A 22231-nucleotide genomic window follows, 5' to 3' on the forward strand; every position below is an offset into this window, starting at 1 on the left:
TATTGTATATTAAAAAAGTGAGGTAGTGTTCATGGGTTCAATGTCCATTTAGGAATCAGATGGCAGAGGGGATGAAGCTGTTCCTGAATCGCTGAGTGTGTGCCTTCAGGCTTCTGTACTTCATACCTGATGGTAAGAGTGAGATAAGGACATGCCCAAGGTGCCGGAGGTCCTTAATAATGGACGCTGCCTTTCTGAGACACTGCTTCTTGAAGATGTCCTGGGTACTTTGTAAGCTAGTACCCAAGATGGAGCCGACTAAATTTACAACCCTCTGCAGCTTCTTTCGGTCCTGTGCAGTTGCCACCCCCCTCCCCCCAGACCAGACAGTGATGCAGCCTGTCAGAATGCTCTCCATGGTACATTTATAGAAGTTTTTGGGTGTATTTGTTGACATCCCAAATCTCTTCAAACTCCTAATGAATTATAGTCGCTGCCTTGCCTTCTTTATAACGGCATGGATATGTTGGGACCAGTCAGGATACTTTCACAGTACACCTGTTGAAATCTGTTAAGATGTTTGGTGACAAGCTAAATCTCCTTAACCCCTGAAGAAACTGAAGACAGTGGTGCACTTTCCTTGTGATTGCATCCATGTGCAGGACCTGGCGCAGGTTATCCAATGTGTTGACAACCATGAATCTAAAGCTACTGACATTTTTCCAAGATATGGCCATCAGAAAAGTGAAAATGACAAGACTTTTAGAGAAGATGGTATCCAAGCTAAAATTCTTAAACTTGGTCGAATAATACTTGAAATACAAATTCACAACCTCCCCTCCCAGACCTGGACAAGGTTTACATAGCAGTGAACCCACCGTTTTTTTTAAGAAAGGAAGTCATTTTGGTTGCAATAATCATGGCAGAGTTCTCACTGTTGTCCAGGTCATTGCAAGGATGATCTTCAACATCTTTTTCCCAGGTACCAAAGAGCATCTCCTGAATCACACTCTAAGTGTTGTACATTCAAATGCTCAATAGACATGATTTTCACCTCATAATAATTCCAAAAGAAATTAAGCAGCATCAACTACATCACATGACCTTTTTGATATCACAAATATCTCTAATTCCATCAATCAGGAGGGACTACAGGCAATTCCTCTCAAATTAAAATGATCTCAGAAACTTGATGATATGTTACATCTGTTCCATGATGACATGCAAGCTGTGATTTTAATCAACAGGTCCACAGTAGCCTCAAATTTGTTGGAGATTGGTGACAGGCAAGGTTGGATCATTGCCACAACACTTTTCTCGAACTTCCTTGCTGCACCTCACCTCCAACTAACTTCCGGCTGCAGTGAAGCTAATCTGTAAGGTGAACAGGAAACAATTTTACCAATGTCACCTCCACTCCAAAAGCAAGGGCACCCCATCCTCAGACTTTGTCCTTGTGAAAATGCATGTTCAGAAGCCAAGCTTCAAGCCATGGCTAACTCAGTCACTACAGCATATAAGAGAATGTTTTTTATAATAAATATCTACAAAGCAAACCATATCTACCAACATTCTCCCACTGCACAGCCCTAATGTTTGACAGTCAAGGTCCACTGTGAGATGCTAGAAGGCATGGACAACTTCTCATTGTTCTCGTGCCACATCTCAGTCGAAGCAGACACCAATGGTGAAATCCAGCATCACTTTCAACGTCCACTCACAACCTTCAGCCATCTGAAGATCAAAGCTACACCCCTCAACCCAAGTATTAAATCTGTATTCTACTGGGCAACTGTCATCTGATACACTTACAGTAGATCATGTTGCTGCTGAGGCCTCTGTCGGTCAGAGTTGACCACCAATATTGTATCCTAGCTGTCTAGATACACAAGTCTGTGCAGTACAATATGGAGAGCAAGCTGTTGCCCATGTAGCAGGCACCCCACTTCATGCATCTGATAAACCCAAAACAACGGCACAGACCGATACAGTTTGGTACCAGAAGCATCACAAGAGTTGCCGGTCAGCATTGAACTCAGTGTAGGGTAGAGTCTCCAGCTCCAGATTTTTCCCTTGGAGTTTACTCCCAAAGCTTTCCCGATGAGTGTGTATAGCCGCAAGACAGCAGAGATCTGAGATTAGAGGTTTCCTGCTCCAAGATGAGCTGCCAACCCTGGCTGATGACCCCCTTCTGCCCGATGGGACCTGAAACTGCTCACATAGTCATAGTCATACTTTATTGATCCTGGGGGAAAATTGTTTTCGTTACAGTTGCACCATAAATAATAAATAGTAATAATAACACCATAAATAGTTAAATAGTGATATGTAAATTATGCCAGGAAAATAAGTCTGGGACCAGCCTATTAGCTCAGGGCGTCTGACCCTAGAAGGGAGGAGTTGTAAAGTTTGATGGCCACAGGCAGGAATGACTTCCTATGATGCTCTGTGTTGCATCTCGGTGGAATGAGTCTCTGGCTGAATGTACTCCTGTGCCCATCCAGTACATTGTCCAAGATGGCATGCAACTTGGACAGCATCCTCTTTTCAGACACCACAGTCAGAGAGTCCAGTTCCATCCTCACAACATCACTGGCCTTACAAATGAGTTTGTTGATTCTGTTGGTGTCTGCTACCCTCAGCCTGCTACCCCAGCACACAACAGCAAACATGATAGCACTGGCCACCACAGACTCGTAGAACATCCTCAGCATCATCAGGCAGATGTTAAAGGACCTCAGTCTCCTCAGGAAATAGAGACTGTTCTGACCCTTCTTGTAGACAGCCTCAGTGTTCTTTGACCAGTCCAGTTTATTGTCAATTTGTATCTCCAGGTATTTGTAATCCTCCACCATGTCCACACTGACCCCCTGGATGAAACAGGGGTCACCGGTACCTTAGCTCTTCTCAGGTCTACCACCAGCTCCTTAGTCTTTTTCACATTAAGCTGCAGATAATTCTGCTCACACTATGTGACAAAGCTTCTTACTGTAGCCCTGTACTCAGCCTCCTCTCCCTTGCTGATGCATCCAACTATGGCAGAGTCATCCGAAAACTTCTGAAGATGACAAGACTCTGTGCAGTAGTTGAAGTCCCAGGTGTAAATGGTGAAGAGAAAGGGAGACAAGACAGTTCCCTGTGGAGATCAGTGAGGGGGGATCTTATTAAAACGTATAAAATCCTAAAGGGATTGGACAGGCTAGATGCAGGAAGATTGTTCCTGATGTTGGGGAAGTCCAGAACGAGGGGTCACAGTTTGAGGATAAAGGGGAAGCCTTTTAGGACCGAGAGTAGGAAAAACTTTTTCCCACAGAGAATGGTGAATCTGTGGAATTCTCTGCCACAGGAAACAGTTGAGGCCAGTTCATTTAAGAGGGAGTTAGATATGGCCCTTGTGGCTAAAGGGATCAGGGGGTATGGAGGGAAGGCTGGTACAGGGTTCTGAGTTGGATGATCAGCCATGATCATACTGAATGGCAGTGCAGGCTCAAAGGGCCGAATGGCCTACTCCTGCACCTACTTTCTATGTTTCTATGTTTCTATGATCACTCTGTCGGACACACAGTGTTGCAAGCACACGTACTGTGGTCTGCCAGTCAGGTAATCAAGAATCCATGATACCAGGGAAGCATCCACCTGCATCGCTGTCAGCTTCTCCCCCAGCAGAGCAGGGCGGATGGTGTCGAACACACTGGAGAAGTCAAAAAACATGACCCTCACAGTGCTCGCTGGCTTGTCCAGGTGAGCGTAGACATGGTTCAGCAGGTAGACGATGGCATCCTCAACTCCTAGTCGGGGCTGGTAGGCGAACTGGAGGGGATCTAAGTGTGGCCTGACCATAGGCCGGAGCAGCTTCAGAACAAGTCTCTCCAGGGTCTTCACGATGTGGGAGCTCAATGCCACCGATCTGTAGTCATTGAGCCCGATGGGGCGCGGCGTCTTTGGCACAGGGACGAGGCAGGACGTTTTCCATAGTACAGGAACCCTCCGGAGCCTCAGGCTCAGGTTAAAGACATGGTGAAGTACTCTACATAGCTGAGGGGCACAGGCTTTGAGCACCCTGGTACTGACACCATCCGGTCCTGCAGCCTTGCTTGGGTTGAGACGTTTCAGCTGTCTTCTCACCTGTAGAGCTGTGAAGCCCACCGTGGTGGTTTCGTGTGGGGAGGGGGTACAGTCATGAGAGCAGGGTGGGGGACTGTGAGGAGGGGTAGGAGGGGAGAGTGCAATATGTGTTGGTTGGGGGCTGACAACAGATGGCTCATGTGGGGGATGGGCAGGGGCCACAATACTCCAAATGTAGCCTCACTAGTGTTTTATAAAGCCTCAACATTGTATCTTTTGTTTTATATTCTCGTCATCCTGAAATGAATACTAACATTATATTTGCCTTCCTCATCACAGACTCAACCTGCAAATTAACCTTTAGGGAATCCAGCGCTTTGAGACTCAGATTTTTGTATTGGAAATTGGTGACGATGACAAACACATATCATGGTTTAGTGATGATGGTAGAGCGAAAGGTTCAAAAGCTGGTTGTGGGATTACTAATGGCCAGAAGATACTACTGTCCTGTTTCGAATGGTGCCAAGGAAATTTTTATATCACCAATTGAGAGTACAAGTGAGGCCCTAATTTCAAGTCACATGCAAAAAACAACAATTTCAATATGAGAGGCATAGATAGAGTGGATAGCCAGCATCTTTTCCCCAGGATGGCAATAGGCAGTATGAGAGCATCCTTTTAGGGTGAGTGGAGTAAGTGTAGGGAAGACATCAGAGGTAGTTTTATTTTACATTGGGAGTAGCAAGTGGGTGCCAGGTACAATCAAGGGACATTTATGAGACTCTTAGGGTGATGTCAGAAAAGTGGAGGGTTATAGACTGTGTAGGAGGGAAGGGTTTGATTTATACAATGCAGGTATACAGTGTAGGTTTATACAAGCCAGCACATTGTAGGCTGTGTGGCACAGTTCTATATTCTATGTAATAGAGCAGCACCCATTGCTGCTGCTCTGAATTGTCACCCTAGATTTTCTGTTCAAGTCCCCAACAAGGAATAAGAAAACTGACAATGTTTCCAACATAACAAGTCTCAGAGGGGATGACTCTCTTAAAGGCTTCAGTGGGAATACAATTACTTTGTCATTTGCTACCATAGCCACATGGGCCAGGAAATCTGCAAATGTCAATTCGATGATATTCCGTGTCAATAGTTGACTTCTCATAGGTCTGAAGGAAACACCATTATGCGGCTTAATGTTCTCAGTATTGAATGCCATGTAGTCAATTAGATCAGTGGAATTATCATGGCTTGGATAATTAACTGTTCCAGCTAAAACCAGATGTGTGTTAAAGTCCAGTTGTAAGGAAAATATGTGCCTGATTTTGGGTTTATGTGGTTTTTAATTTAACCAAAAACAGCAGATTTCTGTGCTACATGTAATTCCATCTAATATTTTGATCATCTCATCATTGGCCTAAATTATGTTCCAGTGCAGCAAAATGGGAGTTTTCTGAAGTTCTCTTGGATTCAAACGTCTCTCTGGTTCTACCTTGCCGAGGCACAGGGACAACTCGTGGATACCTCCTCTTATTTACCCCTCGATCGTGACCCCACTAAGGAGCACCAGGCCATTGTCTCCCACACCATCACCGACTTTATCTGCTCAGGGGATCGCCCATCCACTGCTGCCAACCTTACAGTTCCCACACCTCGCACTTCCCGTTTCTACCTCCTACCCAAGATCCACAAACCTGCCTGTCCTGGCCGACCTATTGTCTCAGCTTGCTCCTGCCCCACCAAACTCGTTTCTGCATACCTCGACACGGTTTTATCACCCCTTGTTCAATCCCTTCCTACCTATGTTCGTGACACTTCTCACACTCTTAAACTTTTCGATGATTTGAAGTTCCCTGGCCCCTTCCGCTTTATTTTCACCATAGATGTCCAGTCCCTATATACTTCCATCCCCCAGCAGGAAGGTCTCAAAGCTCTCCGCTTCTTTTTGGATTCCAGACCTAATCAGTTCCCCTCTACCACCACTCTCTTCCATCTAGCGGAATTAGTCCTTACTCTTAATAATTTCTTCTTTGGCTCCTTCCACTTCCTCCAAACTAAAGGTGTAGCTATGGGCACCCGTATGGGTCCTAGCTATACCTGCCTTTTTGTTGGCTTTGTGGAACAATCTGTGTTCCGTGCCTATTCTGGTATCTGTCCCCCACTTTTCCTTCACTACATCGACGACTGCATTGGCGCTGCTTCCTGCATGCATGCTGAGCTCATTGACTTTATTAACTTTGCCTCCAACTTTCACCCTGCCCTCAAGTTTACCGGGTCCATTTCCGACACCTCCCTCCCCTTTCTAGATCTTTCTGTCTCTGTCTCTGGGGACAGCTTATCCACTGATGTCTACTATAAGCCTACTGACTCTCACAGCTATCTGGACTATTCCTCTTCTCACCCTGTCTCTTGCAAAAATGCCATCCCCTTCTCGCAATTCCTCCGTCTCCGCCGCATCTGCTCTCAGGATGAGGCTTTTCATTCCAGGACAAGGGAGATGTCCTCCTTTTTTAAAGAAAGGGGCTTCCCTTCCTCCACTATCAACTCTGCTCTCAAACGCATTTCCCCCATTTCACGTACATCTGTTCTCACTCCATCCTCCTGCCACCCCACTAGGAATAGGGTTCCCCTGGTCCTCACCTACCACCCCACCAGCCTCCGGGTCCAACATATTATTCTCTGTAACTTCCGCCACCTCCAACGGGATCCCACCACTAAGCACATCTTTCCCTCCCCGCCTCTCTCTGCTTTCTGCAGGGATCGCTCCCTACGTGACTCCCTTGTCCATTCGTCCCCCCCCATCCCTCCCCACTGATCTCCCTCCTTGCACTTATCCTTATAAGCGGAACAAGTGCTACACATGCCCTTACACTTCCTCCCTTACCACCATTCAGGGCCCCAGACAGTCCTTCCAGGTGAGGCGACACTTCACCTGTGAGTCAGCTGGGGTGATGTACTGCGTCCAGTGCTCCCGATGTGGCCTTCTATATATTGGTGAGACCCGACGCAGACTGGGAGACCGCTTTGCTGAACACTTATGCTCTGTCTGCCAGAGAAAGCAGGACCTCCCAGTGGCCACACATTTTAATTCCACATCCCATTCCCATTCTGATATGTCTATCCACAGCCTCCTGTACTGTAAAGATGAAGGCACACTCAGCTTGGAGGAACAACACTTTATCTTCTGTCTGGGTAGCCTCCAACCTGATGGCATGAACATCGACTTCTCTAACTTCCACTAATGCCCCCCCTCCCCCTCGTACCCCATCCGTTATTTATTTTTATACACACATTCTTTCTCTCTCTCTCCTTTTTCTCCCTCTGTCCCTCTGACTATACCCCTTGCCCATCCTCTGGGTTTTCCCCCACCCTTGTCTTTCTCCCTGTACCTCCTGTCCCATGATCCTCTCATATCCCCTTTGCCAATCACCTGTCCAGCTCTTGGCTCCATCCCTCCCCCTCCTTTCTTCTCCTATCATTTTGTATCTCCTCCTCCCCCTCCCACTTTTAAATCTCTTACTAACTGTTCCTTCAGTTAGTCCTGACGAAGGGTCTCGGCCTGAAACGTCGACTGTATCTCTTCCTGGAGATGCTGCCTGGCCTGCTGCGTTCACCAGCAATTTTGATGTGTGTTGCTTGAATTTCCAGCATCTGCAGAATTCCTGCTGTTTGCATCTCTATGGTTCCACTCCTTTTGGTCTCTGTAACCTCTGTGACTCTCCAAAATTTTCTCATCCCTTGAATTCTATCATCCATATTGCTGCACTATTGATGGGAATGTTTCAGCTTTCAGGATCCTAGACTTCAGAAGTCCTTTTATAAATTTCTTTGTTTTTCCACCTCATTTTTTAATTCATTCCTTCACTGTCTAAAACTGTTTTGATGCGTGTCTTATTATATAGTTCTGTTCCAATGTCACCTGATGGAGACAATATTTAGGATGGTTTTACTGCATTCATATCACTTTATATAGATTTACTTACATAGATATATATAATTCTTCTTTTTCTTCGGTTGTCCATCGAAATCTGATGACAACATCCACTCCTTTAACGGTGAGATCTTTGATGACTATACAGTCCTATCCTGGACCCACAAGCTCTGTTGCAGGTGGGACATGTATATGTGGTAGTGGTGGCAACCATGGCTGCATTTCTCCTGGCTCTCTTCTGCTGTCTTCTGGTTGTTCTTTCCATCTCCAGAATACGATCCCCTTCCCTAACCAGCTGTCGCCAAGTGGTACGGTCAGCAGCAACATCCTCCAGGTCCTCAGGTCTGACCTTGCATTTCCTTAAAGCATTCTTCATCTGATCCTTATAGCGCTTCTTCAGTCCTCCAGCTGAGCGTCGACCATGATGTAGCTGACCGTATAACACTCTGCGGGGTAGCCGACATGGGGGCATCCTTATCACGTGCCCCAGCCGCTGCAGCTGACGCTGGGTGATCATGGCCTCAATACTGCTGCAGTTGGTCTTTACAAGTATTTCAGTGTGAGGCACCCGCTCACGCCAGGTAATTCCCAGGATATGCTGGAGGCAGCTTATGTGGAAATTCTCCAAGGACTTGATGTGATGGCTGCAGGTTACCCAAGCTTCACAGCTATAAAGGAGGGTGGCGACACAGACCACTTGGTATACGGTGACCTTTGTGGAGGGACGAAGGCTCCCGTTCTAAAAGACTCTACGCCGAAGTCTCCTAAAGGCAGCTGATGCCTGTTTAATGCGGCTCTGGACGTCATTGTCAATGCCACCATCCTCAGAGTGAATGCTCCCCAGATATTTGAAAAATAGAACTACTGACAGTTTTTCATCACCAACAGTGAAGGCAGGTAGAGTGGGTGGGACACTGGTACTCCACTGGCAAACCACTTCTGCCTTGGTGATATTGACAGTCAGCTCCATCCTGCTGTATGCTCTCACCGTCACAGCAAGGACAGTCTGAAGATCCTCCGGAGTATGGGCCACAAGAGCACAGTCGTCTGCATACTGCAGCTCCAGGACCCACTCTCTACGGAGTTTGGTAGTTGCGTGGAGCCTTCTGATGTCAAAGAGGTTGCCATCTAATCTGACGTCCACTGCCACACTGCTGCTGTCTTAATTACACACACACACACACACACACACAAATCTTCTGGACTTTAAGATTCAAATAAGTTGCATCCTCCTTGCTGGTTAGTGCAAAATGTTGCTGTGTAAGTTTGGCAAGAGAGAAGTCCACAAGACATAGGAGCAGAATTAGGCCATTCAGCGCATCGAGTCTGCTCTGCCATTCCATCGTGGCTGATCCCGGATCCCACTCAACCCCATACGCCTGCCTTCTCACCACATACCTTGGTGCCTGACCAATCAGGAATCTATCAACTTCCGCTTTGTATATACCACGGACTTGGCCTCCACCGCAGTCCGTGGCAGAGCATTCCACAGATTCACCACTCTTTGGCTAAAAAAAAAAATCCTCCTGACTTCCATTATAAAAGACCACCCCTTAATTTTAAAGCTGTGCTCTCTAGTTCTGGAAATCCCCACCAATGGGAACATCCTCTCCACATCCACCTTATCTAGTCCTTTCAACATTCAGTAGGTTTCAATGAGATCCCCATGCATTCTTCTAAATTCTAGAGAGTACAGGCCCAAAGCTGCTAAATGCTCCTGATACATTAACCCTTTCATTCACAGAATCATCCTCATGAACCTTTTCTGGGCTCTTTCCAATGATAATGCATCCTTTTTCAGATATAGGCCCAAAACTGTTGACAGTACTCTAAGTGTGGCCTGACTAGTGTCTTATAAGGCTTCAGCATTATCTCCTTGTTTGTATATTATATTCCTCCTGAAATAAATGCCAGCATTGCATTTGCCACCTTGACCACAGCCTCAACTTGTGAATTAACCTTCTGGGACTTTTGCATGAGGCCTCCTAAATCCCTTTGCACCTCTGATGTTTGAATTTTCTGCCCATTTAGATAATAGTCTGCACTATTGTTCCTTTTTCCAAAATGCTTTATCATACATTTCCTAACACTGTATTCCATCTGCCAATTTTTTGCCCATTCTTCCAATTTGTCCAATTCCTGCAGCAATTGCACTGCTTCCTCAGCAGTACCTACCCCTCCCCTATCTTCGTATTATCCTCAAACTTTGCCACAAAACCATCAATTCCATTATCTGAATCATTGACAAACAGTTTGAAAAGTAGCAGTCCCTGAAGAACACCACTAGTCACTGGCACCCAACCAGAAAAGGCCCCCTTTATTCCCACTCACTGCCTCCTACCTGTCAGCCATTCCTCTATCTATGCCTGTATCTTTCCTGTAACACCACAGGATCTTATCTTGTTAAGCAGCCTCATGTGAGGCACCTTACCAATGCATTCTAAAATCCAAGTAAATGACATCCACTGCCTCTCCTTTGTCCACCCTGCTTGTTACTTCCTCAAAGAATTCTAACAGATTTGTCAGCCAAGATTTCCCTTTACAGAAACTATGCCAATTTGACTTATTTTATTATTAATCTCCAAGTACTCCCATAATAAGGGATTCCAACACTTTCCCAACCACTGAGGTTAGGCTAACTGGCCTATAATTTCCTCTCTTTTGTCTTCCTCCCTTCTTAAAGACTAGAGTGACATTTGTAATCTTTCAGTCCTCTAGGACCATGCCAGAATCAAGTGATTCTTGAAAGATCATGACCAATGCATCTGTTATCTCTTCAGCAACCTCTCTCAGGACTCTGAGATGTAGTCCATCTGGGCCAGATGACTTATCCACCTTTAAACCTTTCAGTTTGCTTAGCACTTTTTCCTTTGTAATAGTAATGGCACTCACTCCTGCTCCCTGACACTCACAGACCTCTGGCATAAAACTAGTGTCTTCCACAGTGATGACTTAAGTTCATCTGCCATTTCTTTATCCCCCATTACTATCTCACCAGCATCTTTTTCCAGTAGTCCAATATCAACTGTCACCTCCCTTTTATACTTTATATAACTGAGAAAACTTCTGGTATCCTGCTTTATATTATTGGCTAGTTTGCCTTCATCTTTCATCTTTTCCCTTCTTATAGCTTTTTAGTTGCCTTTTGTTGGATTATAAAAGCTTCCCATTCACCCAACTTCCCACTCACTTTTGCTACTTTATACGCCCTTCTCTTGGCTTTTATGCAGTCCTTAACTTCCCTTGTCAGCCGTGGCTGCCTAACCCTGCCATTTGAGAACTTCGTCTTCTGTGGGACATTCCTATCCTGTACCTTGTGAACTATTCTCAGAAACGTCAGCCACCCCTGTTCTGCTGTCATCCCTGTCAGTGTCCCCCTCCAGTCCACTTGGGCAAGCTCCTCTCCTATGCCTTTGTAATGCTTTTTATTCCATTGTGATCCTGATATATGTGACTTATGCTTCTCCCTCTCAAATTGCAGTATGAATTCAAAGATATTATGATCACTGCCTCCTAAGGGTTCCTTACGTTAACCTGACTAATTCAGTCTTGGTTATTACACAACACCCAATCTAAGATAACCTTTCCCCTAGCAGTTTTGAGCACAAGCTGCTCTAAAAAGCCATCTTGTAGGCAATCAACAGATTCCCTCTCTTGCGATCTGACACCAACCTGATTTTCCCTATCCCCTTGCATATTGAAGTTACTTCAGTACAATTGTGACACTACCCTTATTACATGCCTGTTGTAAGTGAGGAAACAGATTCGATAGGTCTCAAAGTTGAGGACTCTGGACACAGTTTTGGTAGTAAAGGATTTTATTCACAGAGGGCAAACGTGGGAAAATGGCAACTGAAGCAACACACACACGCACACAATTCACAGTAGTTGGGTCAGCAATAAAACACGCGGACAATTAATAAAATTGTGTGGGAACAAAGTATGCGCGCGCGTGCACGCACACACACACACACACACACACACACACACACACACACACACACACAATCAAGGGAAAAGTCAATACGATACCCGAGACCCCTTGACTCTGTGTGGGCATGGCTCTTCTGCTTTGGGACAACATCCACACTCCCAACCCTATTCCATGCACAACTCACCAACAGCAGGGTGGTCCCTTGGAGATAGCTAAAAAAGAGAAAGGGTCAAGCACGCGTGGCTTCCTTTATAGTGCAGCAGGGCTGATGAGTCCAGCCCAGGTGATTCACAGGGAAGCCAATGGCTCGATGCCAGCAGGGTTAAGCTGATTACAAAGACCAATTGCCCGAGGTCAAGTATAAGGCTAATTAAAGGGGCCAATGGTTAGGTGTGCTTTGATGGGCGTGGAGGGGTCAAACCTTGATTGGCAGGCGGCGTGTCTTTCGACCAGGTAAATGGGCAGTGCTGTCACATGACAGTCACAACCTCTCCAATACAATGCCCTTTCCAGTTCTCTTTGCAATCTCAACCCCACATCCTGGTTACCATTTGGAAGCCTATATATGATTCCCAAAATGCTTTTTACTCTTGCAATTTCTTAACTCCACCCAGAAGGATTTGACATTCTCTTTCCAAAGATGTAATTCCATCTCTTACCAACAAAGCCACACCACTGCCTATGCCTTGCTGCCTGTCTTTTCGCTACAAAGTACATCTTTTGACGTTAAACTCCCAACTATGACCTTTCAGCCATGACTTAGTGATGCCTACCAATCTCTAATTGCGCCATGAGTTTGTCCATCTTATTCCGAATTCTACATGTACTTAAATACAGCACCTTCAGTCCTGCATTTTTCGCCCTTATGAATTTTGCCTCTGTGGTACATATTAACTCTTTGCTCTGTCTGTAGTTGTACCCAATCATTGGCTTGTCCTTCCTTACATTCATGTTACATTTTACATCATCTCCTTGTAAACCTGCTGGCTCATCCTCAGTTCTATCATACTGGTTCCTATACCCCTGCCATATTAGTTTTATATGAGCAAGGCACAGAGATTTAGAAATCTGGTAATGACTTGTAAGATAATAATCAAAATAATGATGTTCATCCATGAATGGTCATGATGTTTGGCCTCACTGAAGATGCAACAACCTACTGAGCATTACAATTCTAACTAGAACTGCATGCTGACATTGTTTTCACTTAGAAGATCAGATAAAGTTAAAAAAAATAATCACTTCTACCTGTTATTCAGCTTCAGATTTATAGATTTCAAATTACAGTAACTGGTATTTTTTGAAGTATGGAACTTTGCTTGAATTATTGTAATTTTATCTAATTAAGAAGGTATTATGACTGGTTTATTATCTTATAGTTAGACCTATGAATGTCACTGAGAGGAAAATTAGTGAACTTCAAAACAGTAGTTACTAGATTTGATAAATTGCTTAATGATTCTGCAAAATGCCAAAATAAAATCTCAATCCAAACATGGAGACATGTTGGTATCAGCAACTTGCAGTGCATACAATTAATGATAAGAGACCTAGCAGTTCCACCGTGCTGTGCAATATTTTTGTGTTGCAATTTTGAACAGCAGTACTTAGTGGTGGCACTAGTAGGCTTCTGGGGTTTGGGTTCTATGTCTCCGGTGAATTTGCGAAGAGGACAAAAGGCACACACAACTGTATCAAGTAGTTTCAAAATAATAAGCTATATTGTTTATTGACCTTACACATTGAAGCAGATATTACTAGAGTTTGAGTCTTTGTTTTATATTAATTAAAGCAGCTCATTAGTTATAGCCGCTCGCTCTACTCGTGGATCCCAGTAAATCTAAGGAATGCATTTTCTTTCCGTAGATTCTTCTTTCAAGTTTTTCTTGATTGCTGCCAAATCCCTGTTGACTATCTTCAGGCCCTCATTAATCTCCTATCTGAATGATCCTGAGCGGTGTAATTGTCAACCTAACTCCCCATGAATGGATCCTTCATCTAAGCCCATTGACTATCTCTATCCCTATGATCTTCACTACCTCGCCTCAATCATCTTCACAACTGACTTTATCCATATGCACCATAATGATGGGATTTGGTGGATCTTGTGTGCACATGCAAGGCCTGTTTAAGTATAGCTGTCCCTTTGGTACTCTTGGACAATAGAATATTGCTGTCAGGAGCTTTATACCAAAATGTTTGCCATCCCATATCATAGTGTTGCTTTAATGCAACTACTCATGTATGTTACAAATTCTCGCACAGAATTATTAGCATGACACAGTAGTGCAGTCAGTAGCCCTGTTGTCTCACAGTCCCAGTGACCGTAGTATAATCCAGAGTTTGGGTTCTGCCCCTGTTGTCTTGCGACCACGTGGGTTCCTTCAGCGTGCTTTCATTTCCTGTCACACCCAAAGAAAATGCAGGTTAATTGGCTGATGAAAGTTCTCTCTAGTTTGTAGCTGAGTGGTTGAAAATAGGAATAGGAACGGATGGAAATATTAGAATAGGTTACAAGGAAAAAAATAGTGGGAGAGCGAGATAGCTTGGTGACACAGCTTACAGCCAATGGGCCAATGTCCCACCATTCTGTGCCTTAGTTTTAACAAGAAATGGAAATTGTGCTTTAGTTTGATAGTTCCTGGCAGAAACTTAAAAAGACAAAAGCTCGAAGTTCCTCCTGTAGCTAATTTAAATATGGTATTTAAGAAGTTTTTTTCCCCCCTGGTAACGAGCTCACTGGACTGGGAGAGCTGTGCAGCTAAAGAGAGGGTCAGACAGCAGTAAGTAGAAGGAGATGAGCGAGTTCATGGGTTCAGGGTGATCTATCGTCACACGAAGCAACAGCTGCCAGTCCCCAGCGTTTGGCCACACACTCTGCGCTGGACAGGCTGCAGCTCTGGACCACGGACCACACATCTCAGCTTAAGTAGCTGCCTGCTATGGACCACCAACATCATTCCTCCTGGGCAATCGCTCCCCACCGATCTGTTGCTAATGTACTGCTTCAAGAGTGCCTGTGGAGGGCCTGGGTTTACACCGGGTTTCCACTACAACAGTATCTCTTATACAAGACACCGTAAAGGCCCTTTTTGTGCTGATTCTTTTAGCACCTCTCATTCCTAAGAATGAGTTTTGTGCCCTTTGTGAATAGCAGTGCAGATGAAGGCAGAGGAAATTGGAGCAGACCGTGCTGTCATTTGTCCTGGTACCCCACCTATAATTCACATCCAACTTGGTCTGCATCCCTTTAATTTCTCAGGAATAAAAGGAGCAGATGGATTTTAAAAACAGCTTCTTCCCTTCTACCATGAGAATTATTCATGAATACTATCTCATCGTTGCTCTTTCAAACTATTTATTTATTTGTCTGTCTGTCTGTCTATAGATGTACATATGTATCTATCTATTTATTTCTTTTAACTTGCAGTAATATTTCTGTCTTGCACTGTACTGCTTCCACAAAAAAAACAATCAATTTCATGACCTTTGTCAGTGATAATAAACCTGATTTGGATTCTGATTCTGAGGTACTGTTCACAAATCTTTGGATTGGAAAGGCATTGATATATATCTTTAAAGAGCCTTAGGGGCACTTGGCTATGCAAATAGAGGCATGAAATTTCTAGTTTGTTCTGGGCCCACTCTTCAGGAAGGATATCAAAGCCTTAGAGAAATTCCAGAGATTTTTAAGGATGACCAAGTTCAATTATGCCATGAGATTGCAGAACATGAGATATTTTGTCCTGAGATTGGGCTATGAGAAGACCCAATAAAAATATTCCAGATTATGACATCTGTTAATAAAATAAGTAGGAAGGAACTGTGGGCCAGTCAGAGTTATGCAATAACTGATAAAATTATGAGGAAAAGAATGTTTTTAAAGGGAGGGTTGGTGAAGTTCTGGAACATACTCTGGAAAGGAGTGGTACAATCAGAGTCCATAGAGACTTCCAAACGGCAAAGAGTTAACGTGCATGTTTATGGAGAATGATCTGCTATCTTTCAGAAAAGTCAGCACCTAAAAGATGGGTTGAATGGCTTCCTTCTGTGCTAAGAATTTATGCTTCTAATTGCAACAAAACCTTGCAGTGAATGTTTTAAGAGTTATCGGGAGCCAGGGCATGTTGTGAATCATGTGTGATAGGACTGGGAAAGAGCTCAGCTTCTGTGGCAATATCACCTGCTGTTAAAACTGTGGGAGTCAGTCAGCAATCTCTAAAGACATTTTTCAATTTGCCACTCATGCTCCAGGGGGTACCTCATTATAACAGTTTCAATGTCTTGTGGCAGCAACAGAGAAACCATCAAGGTTTTCCAGACAGTTGCCTTCTCTACTGCCTTTGAGCATAATATGAATTCTTCTGCTGATAATGTGCTTTAGACACAGCAAAAAGCTTTACTCTATATTGTGACAAAGCTTCGCTCTAACTTTCCAATGGGAATTTGCATTATCATGGAGAATGCCATAGTAAAATGTCAGGTAACGCAGTAAGGATATTTTGCTACCATTCATTTTTATGGCTAATATATCTCACACCGGATGCCTGCAGTTTGCTGCTCCATTTTTTTCTGAGGCTGTAGCATTGCTACTAAATTTGTAAGACAGTGGAGTGAATTTTATTATGGTGGATATTTTACAATTGACGATGTGACAACAGTAACTTGGGGATTTTAAAATAAAGTATCAACTCTTCTGGTCTGTAGTGCCTTCTAATATACAGGGAGGGGTGAGGGCTGTTTGGAAGTGAATAGCAAGCTAAAGGGTTCATTTATTAGAGGTGTTCATTGTTATGAAGGATGGTGATAGAAGAGAAAGGAAGAAACGGGATTATCAGTAGCCAGATGATGCAAATTTAAGATTATTATGCAAAATTCTAGGGTAGCAATGTTCTATGACTTGGAATGTACTTCTTGAAAGAGCAAGAGGAGCAGTTTCGCCAGCATATAGGAAGCTATTCAGGTGATGGAGGAGGCAGTAATGAGAAGGTGGAAGATGGGGCCGGTAATAGAGAGAGTACCACTGTCCTCTGCAAACTGGAGTATGAAACCTGAATATTTTGCTTCCTAATGTACCAGAGTAAGTGGATGGTGGAGGATGCAGGTACTGTGGTCCTTGAAGGTACCAATAACATAGATACGACTAAGAAAATGTAGGACTAAGAAATGTACAGTTGGGGTTAATTTACTGGCATAAGCTTCAAACTGGTTGACAGACGGGAAAAAGGAAGGTATTTTTCTAGTGACAGTTAGTAACATTTGAGCCACTGCAGGGAACAATACCTGCATCCCAGCTATTCACAAAATATATCAAAGATTTAAAGAAACTGAAGGCTGTATTTCTAAGTTTGAAAGAACATGAAATTGTTGGATTATAAAGAGGCAATCTTGATACTTTGATTATGAAGAAGGTCATCTTGATATTTTGAGTGAGAGGACAAGTACATGGCAGATGCAATATAACCTGGATAAATATGAAATATCCACTTTGAATCAATAAACAGAAAGGCATTGTACACTTTGAGTAGAGATAGATTGAGGAATGTGGTTGTACAAATGAATCTGGGGCATCCTTATGCTGAAAGAACTGACAGAAAAAAAAACACTGAAAACAATTTAAGAAGACAAAGTTTCTGTCCTGAGCACCAAAGCACCAATTTCAGGTGGTACCCTTAGTGAGACATTCTTTGCAGTCTCTGTACCTGGTAAAGGATATACCTTTCATAGAGGGAGTACAATAAGGTTTCTTCAGACTGGGTCCAGGCATGGTGAGACTAACCAAATAACAAAAAATTCTGACTGGTGTACACAGAACAGAGGCAGAGAGGATGTCTCCCTGGGTATCTAGAACCAGGGGTCACAAGTTCAGAACAAAATGTAAACTGTTGAGGATAAGATGAACAGGAATGTTCTCACTCAGAGTGTGGTGAACCTGCAAAATTCTGACTTGACGCACAATTCTGATTTGATGGAGGCAGGCATGAGAGTACGGAGGAACATCTGGAGAAACTTCTGAAATGCCCACTTCGCTGCTGCTGCTACTGTGTGGTTACCGGAATCTCCAGAGCAGAAGGCCCCAAATCCTCAGCTTTGCTTGTTTTGGTGGCCGGGGCTAGGTCGAAGGCGCTCGGCAGAGGATGGTGCTCGGGAGGCTGTATCGAAGGGGCTGGTCGGAGGCTCGAAGTTTTCGGATGGACGGACTCAGTGTCGGCTGTGGTCGGCGGCTTCCAAGGCATCGGCAGCTGTCGGTGCCTTGGAGGTTTATGGCAGGGAGTTTCTCCCTTTTGCCGCCTGCTATCGGGGAGTCGGGAGTCGATCGGGACTTGAAACTTTTTTTACCATGCCCATGGTCTGTTCTTTATCAAATTATGGTATTATTTTGCACTGCTGTAACTATATGTTATAATTATATGGTTCTGTCAGTGTTAGTCTTTGGTTTGTCCTGTTTTCTGTGATATCACTCTGGAGGAACATTGTCTCATTTCTTAATGCATGTATGCATTTCTAAATGACAATAAAAGAGGACTGAGTGTTCTCATAATCTAAAAAATTCTCCACAACAGTAATCGAGGTCAAGCTGCTGAATATGTTTAAGAAAAAAAATAGAATTCTAAACACCAAAGAGTAATGACTAATAGTGATTATAAATGCAGATGATGTAACTAATCTGTTGGATTATTTATTTCACATTTTGGATAATCATAATAAATAGGATGTATATGATATACCTATATGTTTAATAGTTCACTAACACTTGCACCTGTTGTGGTACCCTTTGGTAAATGTTTTCTTAAACTGTCCAGCATAGGAAAAAAGTTGCTAGTGCTATAAAATCAAAATGCTGATTACAACATGAAATTAATTGACATCTGTTTGAACCAGAAGATAGCACATGAATAATTTGTACTCAGACCGCACGACGAAGATCGAAAGCAACCAACCTGTACTAATGGTACATTCATTGACATTAGTGTTGATATGTACACCTCAAAGTCTTGTGTGGTGTATAGCAATTGCAGTGAGCCACTAAAAAACAGATTCAGGCCTACTCTTCTTAAATGGTGAGAATTTTGGGGTAAGAGAGATCAGTGCAATGTGGTCTCAAACCAACCATCAAGTCACATTTTTTTACAAATTCTACTCAAACTCATTTTATTCATCCCACATTCCCATCAATGCCCTCCACATACCTTGCCACTCAGCTGAATACTTGACATCATTTACAGAGATCAGTTGGATGTGGGAGGAAAGCAGACCAACTGAAAGAAATCCAAAACTTCACAAGGAGAACATAGAAACTCCACACAGACAGAATCAGAAGTTAGAATTGAGCCTGGGTCACTTGAGCTGTAAGGGGGCAACTCCTCCACTATACTGCCCATCACTGATGTTCCCAAAAACCCTTAAGCACACTAACAGCTCCATACCCAATGGAAGGGAGATTTAATTAGACTTTACTGCTGAACAGAATTTAACTATCTCCATGAACAGTAATGTATTGCACATATGAGCATCTTCACCCTGCAAAGACTATGGAGAAAAAACCCTAGCCAGCACTGAGCTTGCTCTCTAATTCCTGATGAGACACCCGCTCACCCTAACCATAACCCCAAAGCCTCAAATTTAGATGGATACACCTGTAGGCTCTCAGAATTTCCTTAATGGCATATGAGGCCTAAACTTTCCCTCTTTTCTAACAGATAACACTTCTTTTTCAGGGCCGTATGTGACTCCAAACTGTAGTTTCAGGAATGAGCCTTTTTTTTTGCAAAGTTACATAAATGTTTCCAAAATAAGGTTTGCTCCTGCCACCATTCTAAGCTTCCAGATTGTCAAGAAGCATCTCAACTGTAACTCAGAATCCAGCACTGGTACAAATCCATTTAAACAGTACAGACTGGGGAGGAGGACTTTCATGTTGCTAAGTGCAAAATTTCACTGACATGCTTATACCAAGTGTTATTAACATGACCCATTTTGGCAAGGCTGATGCTGCTCTGAACAATGCAAGCAAGCATTGCTATGCATCTATTTGGCCACGGCATCTGTAATGAAAATGCAAAGCACCAGTTAGTGTTTAAATCGGACATAATTCACTGTGTGGAGTGTTGAATATAGAATCCAGAAGGAGTCCAATATCGTTCCAAACATTACCTGACAGAAGGATATGTAGTTCATTTGTCTCAGGGCCCTAAATGAATTATAGAAAGATAACCAGATGCAGGGCTGTGTACAAGAAGCTAGCAGTGATGCAACCCTCATCTAATAATCGTCTGACAGACTGTATAACTTCTGTGGATCAATTTTAGCATGTATAATAACTTCATACTTAATGCACCATTCCATGAATAGTTAAATTTAAATCCCCGAGAGCTCCCTTGTCCCAACAATGCAATTATCTTTGTGGAAGGATCTGTAGTGTAGCTTCATATTTAATTAACTTTTTAATTTTGTTTAATGCAATAAAAATATCGAAAGCACCTTAGCTACAAAGAATACTTGCAATCCGTTGAGGTCAGTAGAGGGCAGGCTTTCACCGTCGGATGCACATCGTATCACCATTTCTGCTTTACCAGCCACATACGCTTGTGCACCACGTCACACTACCCCAGGGTCATTGGGAGCAAGGCATTCAAAATCTTGGATCATAATGTGCTTCTGCAATCTGTAAGTCTGTTTGTTTCAGAGTTGGTTTAAGGAAACTTCACAGCATGTGGAGCAAAGCAGCGTGGTTTAGATGCATTTCCTCAACACCGATCTCACATCGTCTAAAATTTCAACTACTTTGCATGTTATTTTCTGTCTTAAGTGATTGAATGGAATGGCAAAATGAAAGGGAATTGACACTTCTACACCTACATGTGAAGCTGAAATGTTATCTGCTTTGTGTGTGATGTGCCCACTGAATGAACAGCAGTGACATCTACATTTGCAGTGTGAGTTTGATGCCACTGTTGCAACATATGAGCCCACATATGTGCCAATGTATTAGTGTAAGACTTGAATGGAAAAGTAACTGAACAATGCAGGTTTATACAACCTGGATGGTGATTGATAATCAGGAGAAGGTTTCCTGCTATGTTTGTCCTTTTGCCATGAGACTCTATTGGATAGACAATATGTAACTCCCAAGAGCATTTCCTCCTGTCTGCATTGACCGTGTCACCAGCACTACTGAGTCTGGTCTGATGTGGGAGTCAGGATATGTCCGGGAATGCTGGAGAGGAACCTGGCATATTGCCTGAAGTATGAGGACCGTTATGTCAGGTAATCTGTGGAACAGCCCTTATACTTTAAACACCTAGCCCAGCTGCTTGTTTGGAAGACTAGGAAGGAGACTGGGGTGAGAGTAATTTTGCTGTGCCTGAATCTGATGCCTACAACAATTCTGGGGAATGCAATGGGGGTGAGTGGGTGTCTATTGGTTTGTACTTTTTTTCCCCAGTTGTAGCCCATAATACATCAAGAAGTTGACACTGAATGAGCTCTAGAACAAATCATCTGCCCAAACTTTCAGCAATTATGTTCTGTAACTTGCAGAGAGGCATTGGTCTTGACTTCGAGCAAAGATGGAAAATGGACTTTCATTTTCATCCGTTTTATGCTGTCAGCCAAAGGCAATATATGTCCTATAAACTTCTTTGAAAAATTTCAGCAAGAGTAATATAATCTCATCCAGAACTTCTACATCAAAGACTACTGCCTGTTAGAAATGATCAGAATTCAACATCCTTTACACACTGGAAAAACCGATTTTGAACATTGTAAATATTTCTCAACTGAGTTTGCATAATCCATCTGCTTATTTGCTTATCTGCTCCTCATATTACTCCACTTTAACTTAGTCCAGATAAATTACACTATTTGATGGAGAACTGTTTGCATCTCATAGAATAAGATAAATTTTTAATTAATATGAGTAAATAAGTAAGTAGATTATTTGCACATACTAAAATATATGGCCTAGTTCAATTTCTGTATTCAGATACTGCGAAAGGATTAGTTCATTAGTTTTCTAACAACTTTGCAGTTCACTTTGAGGAGTCTGAAAACATCTGATGAATGCCAAGGGCAAATGACTTATCACAAGAGAGAAGAAAGCTGGAAGGAGCAACAAGAACCCCACCAGCAAAGAAATAGAATTGATAACAGATGATTTAACAGATTTAATAAATAAAACAAAAACCTTGTTCCAAGATAGCTTTCTTGGAGTTACACCTTTTTTTAATATGCATGCGTGTGTGGCCTCAATTCAAATTAATTTCACACTGGATTAGTGGAAAACGGATGATAATGATTTTGGTACGCTCCAAGACAGATGGGGAAAGGGAAAGAATTCAATCTGTTTTAAGGCAAAATTTAAT

The sequence above is a fragment of the Mobula hypostoma genome, chromosome 7, assembly GCF_963921235.1.
Source record: "Mobula hypostoma chromosome 7, sMobHyp1.1, whole genome shotgun sequence".
In the NCBI taxonomy this organism is placed as follows: domain Eukaryota; kingdom Metazoa; phylum Chordata; class Chondrichthyes; order Myliobatiformes; family Myliobatidae; genus Mobula; species Mobula hypostoma.